Below are 16,315 nucleotides of genomic sequence, written 5' to 3'. Positions count from 1 at the left end.
TTGAAAGTCTTTCAGTTCCTATTAAACGCCCTTCCTCGAATTTTATAGCACAAAAACACAATTCTCTTGACGCTTAGAAATGGTTGCTTAGTTCTCTGTGGAAGCTTCTGGCTTTTAAGGAATAAACAGTTTGATTTGAGCTGAAGGAGAGAGTAGGCACAGAAACACAGCTGAGACATCAATTCAAAGAGCATGAGTAAATGAACAGAAGAGAAATCACATTTGCTGGAATTCTCACAGTAAATAAATGAGGTGACAGGAGAGGGTTGCTTAAAGTGGGCCAAAGAGAACCAGTAGCCAAGCACTTTGCTTTCAATTTATCAAGTATTGAATCTGTAAATCTGAATCTAGTTTCTGTTTACCAGGTCCCTAAATAAGGTTTGCCTACTCTGTGCCAACAATCACCTTCCAGCCTTCTGAAATTGCTTCATTAGCATTTGTGAGAAAAGCCTAAGCAGTAGCAATAGAGAATGTTAATCTAATCCAGACTATTGGCCTGTGCTCAAGAGTGGTGGGTGGTTAATTCTTCCTGTGTGACCATCAGAGTTATTTCTCCGTATCAGCCAGCTCTCAGTCATGGAAAGCATAAACAGTGCCTCTTGGCCTGCCCTTTGGTCCCTGGAAAGAAGGAATTTATGGCTGAGTCTTTCACACTCATAATAAGAAAATCCCTAAACTCTTAGGGGTCTCATTTTCCCTTCAATCAAGTGACTTCTTCATGTTGGGTAGGACGAAGGAGGACAATGCAGGGACTCAGTATCTACAACTTGAGGGGCCACAGAAAAGCTTTAACTGGACCTCAATTCATCTCTTTGAAGAAAATTCAGATACAATGGGGTCCTTGGTTTCTATTATAAATTGGATTATTGCCGAGAAATATCCATTTTTTTTCTCTGACCTCTGTGGAAAGGGTACATTTGTCTCCCCACTGGATGCTGGCCTTGGCTGTCTAACTTATTTTGATGGGATCTTAGAAAATAGGAGTTGAATTGAGGCTTGGAATATGGCCATAAGTTTGGGCTTGTCTTCTTGTGTCCCCGCCTCTCTCCATGAACAATGTCTTGGCTGGCCTTTCATCCAAGGGGCCTGCAAGAGGTTTTATGGACCTGACCTGAACTGAACCCAGGTCCTGGAATAGAGTTCAAACTAAATCAGCAAAAAACTATCCAACCCACAAAGGCAAAGTCCCTGAATGCTGATATATAAGCCACAGCTACTCTGATATTCTTTAGTATATTTTAGCGACCAGTTTAACTGGATTGTATTTACAGCCCTGAAGCAAAGGAGAGAGTTCTCTTTCCCTCTCCAAGTATTTGTCTACATGGCTGACACAGTGTTGAGAGATTTGAATTGTTCTTGGTGGTGCGAGTGGTAAAGAACCTTCCTCCTAAGGCATGAGACGTAACAGATTCGGATTTGATCCCTGGGTCAGGAAGATCCGCTGCAGGAGGGCACGGCAACCCACTCCAGTATTCTTGCCTGGAGAGTCCCATGAACAGAGGAGCCCGCGTGGGCTGCAGTCCACAGTGTCGCAAAGAGTCGGACACAAATGAAGCGACTTAGCACACATGCACACAAGAGTTAAAAGGAGAATTATTTATGTTGCTGAGGTGTTAACAGAACAGGCAGGTAAGATGTGAGGGCATGTTTGGAAAGGACTTTACAGTGGGGTTGAACACTAGAGTCTGCAGTGCGATCTGAGATGGCTGGGCCCTGGCAGTGCTCATTCCTTCCTGGGGTGAGCGTATGCATGACGTGGATGCTGGATTATGCTTAGCAGCCTGATGTCTCTAAATGTCTATAACTAACTCTTTATTTTTTATTTTTTTTCATTTATTTATTTTTTTTATTATTATTATTATTATTTTTTTTTTTTTCCCAGTGGGTTTTGTCATACATTGATATGAATCAGCCATGGATGTACACGTATTCCCAATCCCGATCCCCCCTCCCACCTCCCTCTCCACCCGATTCCTCTGGGTCTTCCCAGTGCACCAGGCCGGAGCACTTGTCTCATGCATCCCACCTGGGCTGGTGATCTGTTTCACCATAGATAGCATACATGCTGTTCTTTTGAAATATCCCACCCTCACATTCTCCCACAAAGTTCAAAAGTCTGTTCTGTATTTCTGTGTCTCTTTTTCTGTTCTGCATATAGGGTTATCGTTACCATCTTTCTAAATTCCATATACATGTGTCAGTATGCTGTAATGTTCTTTATCTTTCTGGCTTACTTCACTCTGTATAATGGGCTCCAGCTTCATCCATCTCATTAGGACTGGTTCAAATGAATTCTTTTTAATGGCTGAGTAATATTCCGTGGTGTATATGTACCACAGCTTCCTTATCCATTCATCTGCTGATGGGCATCTAGGTTGCTTCCATGTCCTGGCTATTATAAACAGTGCTGCGATGAACATTGGGGTGCACGTGTCTCTTTCAGATCTGGTTTCCTCAGTGTGTATGCCCAGAAGTGGGATTGCTGGGTCATATGGCAGTTCTATTTCCAGTTTTTTAAGAAATCTCCACACTGTTTTCCATAGCGGCTGTACTAGTTTGCATTCCCACCAACAGTGTAAGAGGGTTCCCTTTTCTCCACACCCTCTCCAGCATTTATTGCTTGTAGACTTTTGGATAGCAGCCATCCTGACTGGCGTGTAATGGTACCTCATTGTGGTTTTGATTTGCATTTCTCTAATAATGAGTGATGTTGAGCATCTTTTCATGTGTTTGTTAGCCATCTGTATGTCTTCTTTGGAGAAATGTCTGTTTAGTTCTTTGGCCCATTTTTTTATTGGGTCATTTATTTTTCTGGAATTGAGCTGCAGGAGTTGCTTGTATATTTTTGAGATTAATCCTTTGTCTGTTGCTTCATTTGCTATTATTTTCTCCCAATCTGAGGGCTGTCTTTTCACCTTACTTATAGTTTCCTTTGTAGTGCAAAAGCTTTTAAGTTTCATTAGGTCCCATTTGTTTAGTTTTGCTTTTATTTCCAATATTCTGGGAGGTGGGTCATAGAGGATCTTGCTTTGATTTATGTCGGAGAGTGTTTTGCCTATGTTCTCCTCTAGGAGTTTTATAGTTTCTGGTCTTACATTTAGATCTTTAATCCATTTTGAGTTTATTTTTGTGTATGGTGTTAGAAAGTGTTCTAGTTTCATTCTTTTACAAGTGGTTGACCAGTTTTCCCAGCACCACTTGTTAAAGTGGTTGTCTTTTGTCCATTGTATATCCTTGCCTCCTTTGTCAAAGATAAGGTGTCCATAGGTTCGTGGATTTATCTCTGGGCTTTCTATTCTGTTCCATTGATCTATATTTCTGTCTTTGTGCCAGTACCATATTGTCTTGATGACTGTGGCTTTGTAGTAGAGTCTGAAGTCAGGCAGGTTGATTCCTCCAGCTCCATTCTTCTTTCTCAAGATTACTTTGGCTATTCGAGGTTTTTTGTATTTCCATACAAATTGTGAAATTCTTTGGTCTAGTTCTGTGAAAAATACCATTGGTAGCTTGATAGGGATTGCATTGAATCTATAGACTGCTTTGGGTAGAATAGCCATTTTGACAATATTGATTCTTCCAGTCCATGAACACCATATGTTTCTCCATCTGTTTGTGTCCTCTTTGATTTCTTTCATCAGTGTTTTATAGTTTTCTATGTATAGGTCCTTTGTTTCTTTAGGTAGATATACTCCTAAGTATTTTATTCTTTTTGTTGCAATGGTGAATGGTATTGTTTCCTTAAATTCTCTGTCTGTCTTTTTCATTTATTTTTATTAGTTGGAGGCTAATTATTTTACAATATTGTAGTGGTTTTTGTCATACATTGGCATGAATCAGCCATGGATTTACATGTATTCCCCATCCTGAACCCCCCTCCCACCTCCCTCTCTACCCGTTCCCTCTGGGTCTTCCCAGTGCACCAGGCCCGAGCACTTGTCTCATGCATCCAACCTGGGCTGGTGATCTGTTTCACCATAGATAATACACATGTTTCGATGCTGTTCTCTCGAAACATCCCACCCTCGCCTTCTCCCACAGAGTCCAAAAGTCTGTTCTGTACATCTGTGTCTGTTTTTCTGTTTTGCATATAGGGTTATCATTACCATCTAATGTCTATAACTAACTCTTTTAGAAGCACACAGGGCTTCCCCAGTAGCTCCGCAGTTAAGATTCTGCCTTTTTTTGCAGGAGATATGGGTTTGATCCCTGGGTCAGGAAGATTCCCTGGAGGAAGGCATGGCAACCCACTCCAGTATTCTTGCCTGGAAAATCCCGTGAAGAGAGGAGCCTGGTGGGTTCCTCTCCATTGGGTCACAAAATAGCCAGACACGGCCGAAGCCACTGCGCATGCACACACACACTGAAGCACAAGTTGCCTGTATAAACTCTTCCCAAATAATAATGTAGCTGCTACTTTTAAAAAGGTCTGATCCTCTAGCACAAAGTTCCTCTTCTTAGATTTAATAAAATCTTAATGTTCAGGGACAGTGTCACCATTAACTGTGCCACTGTCTTTCCCCCACCCCCAAAAGGAACTGAGGGGTCAAAAGTAACTCCTATGCAATGTGCAGCTCTTGTTCCTACTCTGTGTGACCACTTATGTTTGCTAAACTCATGTTCAGTTCCATTCAGGTGCTCTGTCATGTCCGACTCTTTGCGACCCCATGGACTGCAGCATGCCAGGACTCCCTGTCCATCACCAACTCCCAGAGTCATGTCCATTGAGTCAGTGATGCCATCCAACCATCTCATCCTCTGTCGTCCCTTTCTTCTCCTGCCTTCAATCTTTCCCAGCATTAGGGTCTTTTCCAATGAGTCAGTTCTTCCCATCAGGTGGCCAAAATATTGGAGTGTCAGTTTCAGCATTGGCGAATGATGAATTCACTTCCAATGAATATTCAGGACTGATTTCCTTTAGGATGGACTGGTTGAATCTCCTTGCAGTCCAAGGACTCTCAAGAGTCTTCTCCAACACCAGAGTTCAAAAGCATCAATTCTTTGGTGCTCCACTTTCTTTATAGTCCAACTCTCATTTCCATACATGACTGCTGGAAAAACCATACCTTTGACTAGATGGACCTTTGTGGGAAGAGTCATGTCTCTGCTTTTTAATATGCTATCTAGGTTGGTCATAGCTTTTCTTCCAAGGAGCAAGCATATTTTAATTTCATGGCTGCAGTCACCATCTGCTGTGATTTTGAAGCCCAAAAAACTCACTTACCCTTGGCTAATTACATCACCAGGTTTAGTAGAAGTAGTTATATGGACTCTTCTAACCAATCTAGTGACTGAAGGAACTTTACATTCCATTTAGCTCAGGCCAGTTTCTTCCTGACTTAGTGTCCCTGACAAAACGTTCCTTGGAGCATTTACTTTTAGCAAACTGTCATTTTTTTTTTTCTATGCCCCTTGGAGAGAGAATTCTTTCCTCAGTCTCACACTAGTATTAACAACTATGGACTGTCTTTCTGAAAGACTTGGGAGCCATCCCTTTGAAATGATTAAGAAGGATGGTGTTCTCCCTCCCAGTCTCTGCTGGAAGGTAGGAGCCTAACTTAGGTGCCAACTAGCTGACAGGCAGATGCCTAATCGTACTGATAACTTCCCACCATTGCCCCTCAGTGCTTTTCTGCTAACTCACCTCAGCACTTAAAACTCCTGTGTCTTTTGTTTCAGCCAAGGTGAAGTTTGATCTTAACCCCCTGTTGCAGTGTCTTTCCTGGCTGGGCTGGGTCTTTGTTGGCGTGCGGGCTCCTCTCTAATTGTGGTGCATGGGCTGCTCCTTGTGCTGGCTTCTCCCATTGTGGGGCACAAACTCTAGGGCATGAAGGTTTCAGTACCTGAGGTCTGAGGGCTCAGTAGTGCAGGTTCCTAGGCTGTGGAGCACAGGTCCAGTAGTTGTGGCACACGGCTTTAGGTGCTCTGTTGTATGTGGGATCTTGCTGGACCAGGGATTGAACCCGTGTCTTCTCCATCGGCAGGTGGATTCTTTACCCCTGAGCCCCTAGGAAATCCCTATTGCAATAGTCTTTACAGTTACTGCAATAGTCTTGAGTAACGTGTTTTTTACCTTTGTAGCTAGCCCAGCAGAATATCTGTTTGATACCAGTCAGTCTTAAATACTGTAGCATACCACAAACAGACGATTTCTGAGCTACCATGAGATAAAGGGTAAATAAGAAGTAGAGAGCTAGTTATTGTTGCTGTCTTGTTGCTCAGTCTTGTCCTATGCTTTGCAATCCCATGGACTGCAGCACATTCCTGTTCTTCACTATCTCCTGGAGTTTGCTCAAACTCATGTCCATTGAGTCGATGATGCCATCCAACCATCTCATCCTCTGTCACCCCTTTCTACTCCTGCCCTCAATCTTTCCCAGCATCAGGGCCTTTTGCAATGAAGGGGTTCTTTGAATTATGTGGGCAACATGTTGGAACTTCAGCTTTAGCACCAGTCCTTCAAGTGAATATTCAGGACTGATTTCTTTTAGGATTTATTGGTTTGATCTCCTGTTGTCCAAGGGATACTCAAGAGTCTTCTCCAACACCACAATTTGAAAGAATCAATTCTTCAGTGCTCAGCCTTCTTTATGGTCCAACTCTCACATCCATACATGACTACTGGGAAAACCATATAACTATATGAACTTTAGTTAGCAAAGTGAAGTCTCTCCTTTTTAATATGCTATCTAGGTTGGTCATAGCTTTTCTTCCAAGGACCAAGTGTCTTTTAATTTCATGGTCACAGTCACTGTCCACAGTGATTTTGCAGCCCATGAAAAAAAAGTTTCTCACTGTTTTCACCATTTCCTCATCTATTTGCCATGAAGTGATGGGACCAGATGCCATGATCTTCATTTTTTTGAATGTTGAGTATTAGGCCAGCTTTTTCACTCTCCTCTTTTACCTTCATCAAGAGGCTCTTTAGTTCCTCTTTGCTTTCTGCCATTAGGGTGGTGTTATCTGCATATCTTTGGTTATTGATATTTCTCCTGGCAATCTTAATTCCAGTGTGAGCTTCAGCCAGCCTGGCATTTCACATGATATACTCTGCATAGACGTTAAATAGAGAGGGTGACAATATACAGCCTTGATATACTCCTTTCTCAATTTTGAACCAATTCATTGTTTCATGTTCTGTTCTAACTGTTGCTTCTTGACCTGCAAAGAGGCTTCTCAGGAAGCAGGTAAGGTGGTCTAGTATTCCCATCTCTTTAAGAATTTTCCATAGTTTGTTGTGATCCACACAGTCAAAGCTTTTAGTGTAGTCAATGAAACAGAATTAGATGTTTTTCTAGAATTCCCTTGTTTTTCCTATGATGCAGCAGATGTTGACAATTTGATTTCTGGTTCTTCTGCCTTATCTAAATCCAACTTGTACATCTAGAAGTTCTGGTTTACCTACTTATGACATACTGTTGAAGCCTAGCTTGAAGCATTTTGAGTATTACCTTGCTAGCATGTGAAATGAGTGCAATTGTGTGGTAGTTTGAACATTCTTTGGCATTGCCTTTCTTTGGGATCAGAATGAAAACCAACCTTTCCTAGTCCTGTGGCCACTGCTGAGTTTTCCAAATTTGCTGGCATAATGAGTGCAGCACTTTGACAGCATCATCTTTTAGGATTTGAAATAACTCAGCTTATCTAGAATTCCATCCCCTCCAGTAGCTTTGTTCCTAGTGATGCTTCCTAAGGCCCACTTGACTTCACACTCCAGGATGTCTGGCTCTAGGTGAGTGATCACACCATCATGGTCACCTGCGTCATTTAGACATTTTTCCATATAGTTCTTCTGTGTATTAGGTATCTTCAGTAGGACTCAGAGAGTAATACTTACTAGACCTCTTAATGGATGAGATTAGATGGAAAGAACAAGAGTAGACTTGGTCCTGAGCTAATAGGATGTTTTCCAAACCCTAGGACTTCTTGAATTCTTGTTGGATAGACACTGAGGCATTTGTGTGTAAGAAGAGTAGAAGAGTGTTATTCAAGCAAATGAGGATTCAGAATTTGGTAGAAATCTGAATACTCATGTTAGAGATTTTCACTTATAGAGAAGGTGAGTCTGAGACATACAAGTCACAACACATTGCTTCCTTCTTTATATTATCAACACATACATTGAACAACTTCTATAGCAGTGACTTCTATAATCATAATGCCATTAAATCGAAGGTTTAACTGACAGAAAATCCTAAAGAATATTAGCTTAAATAAGAGAAGCTGACTTTTTTGCTCACATTTACAAAACCCAGAAGTAAATAGTCCATGGCCAGTATGATGACTCTGTTCCATACCATTCAGAAACCAGTCTCCCAAAGTTATCACTGTGTCATCCCTAGGATTTAGTTCTTAGTTCAAGATCATGTTATCCATATCCAAGCACACTGGTGAAAGAAAGGAACAAAGAAATTTGGAATGCATAGCTTAATGACATCTGCTTTTTAATGATTGTTCTCAGATCTTAATGCATGAAAATTTCACCTATATTCCATTGTCTGGAATCTTATCATAGCTGTTAGGGGAGCTAAAGTATATTCTGTAGTCTTTAAGTCTCCACTCTTTAAGTCTTCATTCTAGGTTCTCTGTTCAAGTCTCCAAGTCTCCATTCTAAGTCTCTGTTTTATACATAAACACACACACACACTCACACATATATTCATATAAATAATCTGAGTGAGAAGTTTGTAATACAACAGAAGAAAACATATTGTGGGACCAGTTGAAGTCTTTTACAGAGTCCAATCCATTGGCCCCCTAAATAGTGATACAAGCCCTTCTTCCTACTCATGGAGCTGCTCATCACCTTCCCAAAAGAAACCTACACCATAATCATGTATGTGTGTGCACTCAGTTGGGTCCGACTCTTTGTGACCCCATCAGCTGTGGCCTGCCATCACATTTTCCAGACAAGAACACTGGAGTGGGTTGCCATTTCCTACTCTAGGGGATCTTCTCAACCCAGGGATGAAACCCAAGACTCTTGCGTCTCCTGCATTGGCCGGCAGATTCTTTACCCCTGGGCCACTTGGGAAACCCACACCTTAATCATACCACTCACATCTCAAAGTCTGAGGTCTCTAATGTATAATCCCTTTGAGATTGTTTAGATATGGCTCTTACTGCTCTGGAAACTAACAGGTGGATTTGCCTCCCACACTCACCACTCCCATGGTGGAAGTGGGATAAAATTACAAACTCAAGTTCCATTTAGAAAAGAGGATAAAAGGTTATACATAGCTGTCACCAGGTCATTAGGCCGCAGTGACAGTGTTCATTTTCCTGGAAGTTGATTTATAAGGCTGTCTAGAAGACTCCCCTCCTACTTTCTAGCAGGCCCTGTTTTTTTGGGATCCTTCATTATACATCATCCTCCCTGACTCTAAGTAGGGTGGGCATTAGACATTTGGTTTCTTAGATCTACACCGATTCAAATCCCAGTTCTTGCTGGTGCAGGTTAGAGGGCCCAGGGATGGTGCTGGCAATGGAACATTATAGATTTTTATAAGGCCACACCTGCAGTTTCCTTGAAAAAAGCAATTAATAGGCTTCCAGTTTGTTTTATATTAACCATAACCAGAACATCCCTGTACATAGTTTTTAAACTAAATTACTCTGATCTTAGATTTATTAGTATTTGAGCTTCACCCATTCCCCAGCACCTTCATGTAATGGCTCCTGCAGATATCTGTATCAATTAGCATAAAACAATCCGAAAATCTCAGAAGCTTAGAAAAGTGAAGGTTTGGCAGGAAACTCATCTTTGTAGTCACTCAGGGACCTAGGCTGGCAGAGTTGCTTTCTGACACATGCTGCCAGGGTCATTAAAGAAGGAAGGAAATATTCTGAACTTTAATGATTCTGAACTGGCTTTAATGATTATGTCAAAAAAATGTGCATCCCACTCAACATTTCACTGGCCAAAGTAACCAGGCCACCACCCAACCTTCACACGGAATGGAGAGGTATAAGCCTACTACATACACCTAAGGTGAACAGTGTTAATGATCGTTACATCTTACACCTTAATGGGGTCCATTATTGGTAAGGCAGTTTCTTTAATCTGATCTTTATAATTTAGATGGCTTCTGTTGTATTCTTAATGGAAAATTCTTAAATCTCAGGGCCACAATTTTGTCTTCTGTTCAGAGTATTTCTTTAAGGCATTCTGCTTAAACTGTTTCAGCTTCAGGTAACAAAGAAGTTGACCTTTTTTAATGCCATGAGAATCCAAATTAACAAACTCAATGAACTCAAATTTTACGCTAAAGCATCAGAATGGAAGGAGGAGTGAGTATGAAAATAACAGTGTATATTGGTGTGTTGTAAGGAAAGCTCTCACATGACATCCTGTTTATACACTAGTGGACAGAATTTTATCGCAGGAAGGAAAATAAGTCTTTCCCCTGGCCATGTGAGTATGTGTGTGCTAAGTCACTTCAGTCATGTCTGACCCTTTGCAACCCTGTGGGCTATAGCCCGCCAGGCTCCTCTGTCCATGTAATTCTCCAGGCAAAAATACTGGAGTGGGTTGCCATGCCCTCCTCCAGGGGATCTTCCCAACCCAGGGATCAAACCTGTGTCTTTTATGTCTCCTGCATTGGCAGATGGATTCTTTACCACTAGCACCACCTGTATGACTAATTAAGTCTTCTACGACTAAGGAAAATTGCAGTTTGTATCACAGAAGCTTTAATGTTGCCCTGAGATGCTATTTACCATGATTGTACACATAAGGAAACTAAAATTCAGATATATACAATTAATTCGCTTATGGCTACATGGCTACTGGAAAATTAAAGATGTAACCCAAGTCCTCCTGAACTACAGTGCAGTCCATCCAACTACTTAACACTATTGCATTCAGGTGCAGCCCTCACTAAGAGTTGAGTACGTGAGATCCCCTTTTGCACACGGAAGTACCCCCAGAGTGGCGGTGCAGTGGTCAAGAATCTGCCTGTTAATGCAGGAGACGCAACAGATGTGGGTTTGATAGCCCTGGGTCGGGAAGATCCTGTGGAGGAGGGCATGGCAACTCTCTCCAGTCTTCTTGCCTGGAGAATCCCACTGACAGAGGAGCCTGGCGGGCTACAGCCTGTGGGGTTGTAAAGAGTCAGACTGAGCACACACACCCCAAAGTGTGACAGACGTGAAACCTTCCCTACTTTCTTCCTTTCACAGCTGTTTCTCCCACTGTGGTCTGAAGGTTTACATTGCCCCCAACTTTGTATGTTGAAAGCCTAACCTCCAAAGCTGATGGTCTGAGTAGCTGGGGCCTTTGAGAGGTACTGAAGTCTAAGGGTGGAACCCTCATAAATAAGGGATTAGAGCCTTATTAAAGAGGATGTGGAGAGGTCTCTAGCCCCCTCCTGTCATGTGAGAGCATCATGAGAATTCTGCAACATAAAAGAGCAGACCATGTTGGAACCATCTTCCTGGATTTCCCAGTCCCCAGAACCATACAAAATGTATATTGATAAGCTACTCTGTAGTATTTTGTTATAGTGACTTGAACAGACTTGACATCTCTGTGATGATGTTATAGATCAGTAGCGTGACTAGAAACATAAAAGCAATTATCTTCTCTCTTTTCTGAAAATGTGATTTCTTTTTGTGCTTCTTTAACTGGCGTTGACTGCAGTTCCACTTACACTTCATTTCAGCACAGGGGGCCTTTTCGGTCATCATCCTCCACTTAGTTTAGCTTTCTACAGTCTTTAAGATGAAGGGTTTTATTTTCTATCATGATCGTGTGCAGTTCAGATTCCTAGGGTTGGTTTCAAGATCATGGCTGCAATCCTTTAAAATGTCCACATGGCTGGACTCCTTGGCTGCCTATAGCTTCCAGATTGAATCTGATGTGGGACTTGTGTTTCCAGAAGGTTTTTTGATTACTGAGTGTTTTCATTGTTGATCTGGAATAAGTATATACTTGATTAAAGAGAATGGGTTAGTCCTCGCCTAGAGTATAAGTTAGCCTTTTATATTTTAAAGGAGAGGTCAAATGCCAGGACGGAGGTCAGGGTGGCTGAGATGGTTGGATTTTATTGTACCTCTTGAATAGTTTAGGATGTCTATTTAAAATTTAATTTTTAAAAGTTTAATCTAAATCAAGTTTGTCAATCGAGATCACTCATCTAACTTCCCAGAATGCCAATTTCTAGCTCACTCTTCTTTGAATTTCAAGATTTCACTCAGAAATATGCAATATTTGTGTATTTCATATTTCTGCCAAGTGTCAGAATGCTCAAAAAATTTAAATCTTAAAAAAAATAAATCTCATGACCCCATCACTGAGCACTAATGTTTTATTTGGGAACCCTTCAATCTGATAGTTTGTGTCCTTGTTTTATTCCCCTCTGAGTTTCTTAAAAGTTAACTAAAGCTAGCCTGATGGATTCAACATCCCGTTTTATTTTATTATTTTTTAAAAATCACAGCTCTGCAGCATTTGCATTGTTCTCATAAAAGTCTTTGCTTGTAGAGATGGAAAAGGCTTATTTCAGTGAGCCGTCTAGTCCATTTTTCTCTGCATGCTTTTTCAGGGTGGTTTCAGATTTGAAAGGATTTGAATACCTACAAACACCTTGTGGGGGAATTATTTTAAAGCTATCTGTATCCCTTGAGTTTTTCATGAGAATGGATAAAGAATATGCTAACATGAAGAAATTCAAGAACTCCCTTCTTTCAGAAATACTAGAGAAAATACTGTACTTTTCAAGGTGGCTGTTTAAATAATGGCTTTGCTGTCTGAAGGGGAAAAAGAGCTCTGAATCAGGAGGCAAAAGCTCACTGTTATGATCAGGGACGAATTAATATAATACAGTCTTTGTAGTCATGACTACCTAGCAAGAGCTTCCAACTGGATAGGGGAAGTTGGGAGACCACTGTCACAGCTGGGACCACAATCAACAGGTTAGGGTTAATCATTGATCTCACAGCTTCCTCTAGATTATCTCCAGGTAGTTTTCACCAGTGTGACATTCTATTGGTTTATAGAGAAGGGGCACACGTCAATATTTGCATATTATCACCCTCTCTCTGCCATTTTATGGAAGTAGGGGCCTCAGGGAAAGGGAGTCATTCATCTCTACACAAAGCCTATGAACCCCATTCTAATTGGCTCACTCTAGAGAACAAAGGGACCCAAGAAGTCTGTGGAGGCAATTCCCAAGGCACTGAGGGTGTTGCAAAAGCAAGGGCCTATGTAGCCAAGTTTTTGCAGGTGGTCTGGAGAGCATTTCCAGGACCCTGTTTGTACTAGCCCTTTTTGATAGTTTCTTGGAGCACCTTGATGAGATTTCACTTCCCGCTTTGGAGTCCTATCCCTCCTTACCCCAGAAGGAAACACACACCCCAGAAGGAAACATCCATACACACACACAGAATGCAAAGAGAATGTATAACCTTTATTTCTGGGCATGACCTCCAATTCTGTTTGCATCACCTGGGTTGGACTAATCGAGAAGGAGGCCTGAAATCCAGGCTTCCACTAATTTCTTAATGTTACATGTTCCTTCAGCCTCTCACCAAAGCTCCCACTTTCACACGTGTGTGAGGCAATGCTTTGAAATTGGTTGAGAAGCGATGGGATGTCTTCCCTATATCTATTCTAGAGAATACTATTTCCCCTCCTCTAAGATGTAGTTCCTATTTTACCTCAGTCTTCGTTTAGCTGGCTACACCTTTCTTGCTTTTCAGTCCCTTTTGAGTGTTAATTTTTAGTCTAGAAACTTCCAACCATACTTTTATCCTTTGTATCTTGACTTTCTGAAGGTCATTTTTGAGAATCATGGTAAAATGAGTGAACAGCTGAGCCCCCTAAGATCATGGTCTCTGAGAAGGGAAACACTTGAAGCTGGAATTAGTCGCAATGAATTGAATCCACATTTCTGCTCCATAGTAGCTGTGTTGATAACGGGCAAGTGATTTATTCAATTAATCTTTTCTTTTCTCTAACCTTTAAAGTGACACAACCCATGCTAAATTTTATGCTATTATTGTAAATAAAACAATGCACTTGCAATCTGCACACACATCTGTGACAAGTAACATGTCACATTGTCTTATTATCACTTTTATAGTGCTCACCACTACTTATTCATTCATCCTTTTTTTTCCCCCATTCATTTGTTTATTCATTTATTATCTGTTTTCTCTCCCCTCCTCTAGGATTGTAAACTCCATCATAATAGGGACTTTATCTCTTTTGTTCTCTACTATATTCTCAGAACCTGGAACATTTCCTGGCATACTGGATGCTCAAAACATCTACTGAATGTGTGAAGGAGCCTATGACAGTTCTTTATGTGAACAATGTTATTATCTAAGAGAAATTGCTCACTTTAAAGAATTTCTGAATTTCTTGCCAGAGGCCGCTCACTGGTCTTTCGTTACTGTTAGATTTGAAATCTGAGCATGAGAAGACTGTCTTATAAGAACTCATGCTACTTAGAGACTGCCATTTCAGGTACCCTGTGCCTCCTAGCTCCTTTCTATCACAATTCAAAGCCAAGCTTTTTAAATGTATCACTTTATTTTGTGCATCTAGAATTATACATGGAGAAATCCATATGATACTGAAGATCTGAAAACTTCTATTGAATCATTTGGGTGGAGATATTAGAATATTGTGGTACCTCGGAAAATTAATGTCTGCTTTGGCAGCCCCCGAATCTCATCAGGTTTATGCAAGCAAAGAATGGAGCAGAAAATATGTAGACAGCCTAGTGTTTGGTACCCACAAAGAAAGACGTTTGTGTCTTACTAGAAGAAATGGCAGTGTTGAATATTCATGAGGGAGATCCATTTTACACCCCCTGCAGGCACAAAATATTTATATAAATATGAAATCTGTGCATAATTATGTGAAAACAGACATTCCCCAGAGGTTAAATATGCTACCATAGTAAGGAAGGTCTTATCCTCCTGTAGATTTTACTAAACAAATTCAAGCCACTAGAAGGATGTAGACATTGTTAAGGGCACAATACTTTAGGGGGGTCCAAAGGAGCATAACTAGAAATAGCAAGACTATACTAAGTAAGACGGGTACTGAGGAGCATTTTTAACTATGTTGTATTTCACCCCATAGCAATGCTTGTAGAAATGCCTTTAACCTAAAATTCACAGTCTAATGAAATCTATTAGGTCGAAATTACCTTTCCTGTGACATGATTAAAGCCTTATTCCTTGAGATGCTGAATGTGACTTGACTCACTTGCAGTCCATCTTAAAATTGGATTGAATGCAGAAAGGCAAAAATAATGTGTATCTGGCTGTCTGCCGTGTCAGTGACTGGTGTGTGACCTTGCACAGTAAATTCAATAGCCTAGTATTCTTATTATTCTTTTTAAAAAACCACTTCATATTCTTTTTTCTTAAGCTTTATTTATTTTAATTAGAGGATAATTACTTTACAATATTGTGGTGGCTTTTGCCATGCATTAGCATGGGTCAGCCACAGGGATCCATGTGTTCCCCCATCCTGAAGCCCCCTCCCACGATCCTCCGCACCCCATCTCTCCAGGCCGTCACAGCCACTGGCTCTGGGTGCCCTGCTTCATGCATCAAACGCACACTGGTCATCTGTTCTACGTGTGGTAATATGCATGTTTCAATGCTATTCACTCGAACCGTAAGAGTGGTTCTAAATATTAAGTTGATTATTGCTTTTAGGTTAACTGTGTTCTCTTTTTAAGAAGAAAGAAAATTGCTAAGTTCTGGTTGTTATTTTCCCCCCTGAGTCTATATAGTAGAATGCACAATGCCTTTCAGACTCCCCTATAAATGGTGCAATAAAAAGTTTGCTTTGAATGATGAAATATGCAAACTTCTAAATTCAGAGAACAAATTTGTTGGTGCCTTCCATATCATTCCATTCTCTGAAATTACAAGTATAATCAAATGTGCGCCTGACTGCATGAACAATATATGTGTAATGTCTGTAGTGGCTGCTGAACTGGGTAGATAGGTAATGAGAAAATCAAAGGGAGAAAGCTCTTCTTAAACAACAAATATATCCTCTTTGTTGATTATAGGAGTTTCCTATCTGATTTGGCCATCTACCTCTATAAAGGGTTGACATGTACTTTTGACACGCAAGTTCTGATATAATCAGTAAAGTAAAACCACATTTTTAGGTTCAGTCAGTTCAGTTGCTCCCTCATGTCTAAATTTTTGTGACCCCATGGACTGCAGCACGCCAAGCTTCCCTGTCCATCACCAACTCCCGGAGCTTGCTCAAACTCATATCCACTGAGTCACTGATGCCATCCACCCATCTCATCCTCTGTTGTCCCCTTCTCCTCCCGCCTTC

This window comes from Dama dama, chromosome 12, assembly GCF_033118175.1.
Source record: "Dama dama isolate Ldn47 chromosome 12, ASM3311817v1, whole genome shotgun sequence".
Taxonomy (NCBI): Eukaryota; Metazoa; Chordata; class Mammalia; order Artiodactyla; family Cervidae; genus Dama; species Dama dama.
Note: the sequence above shows the minus strand (reverse complement) of the source record.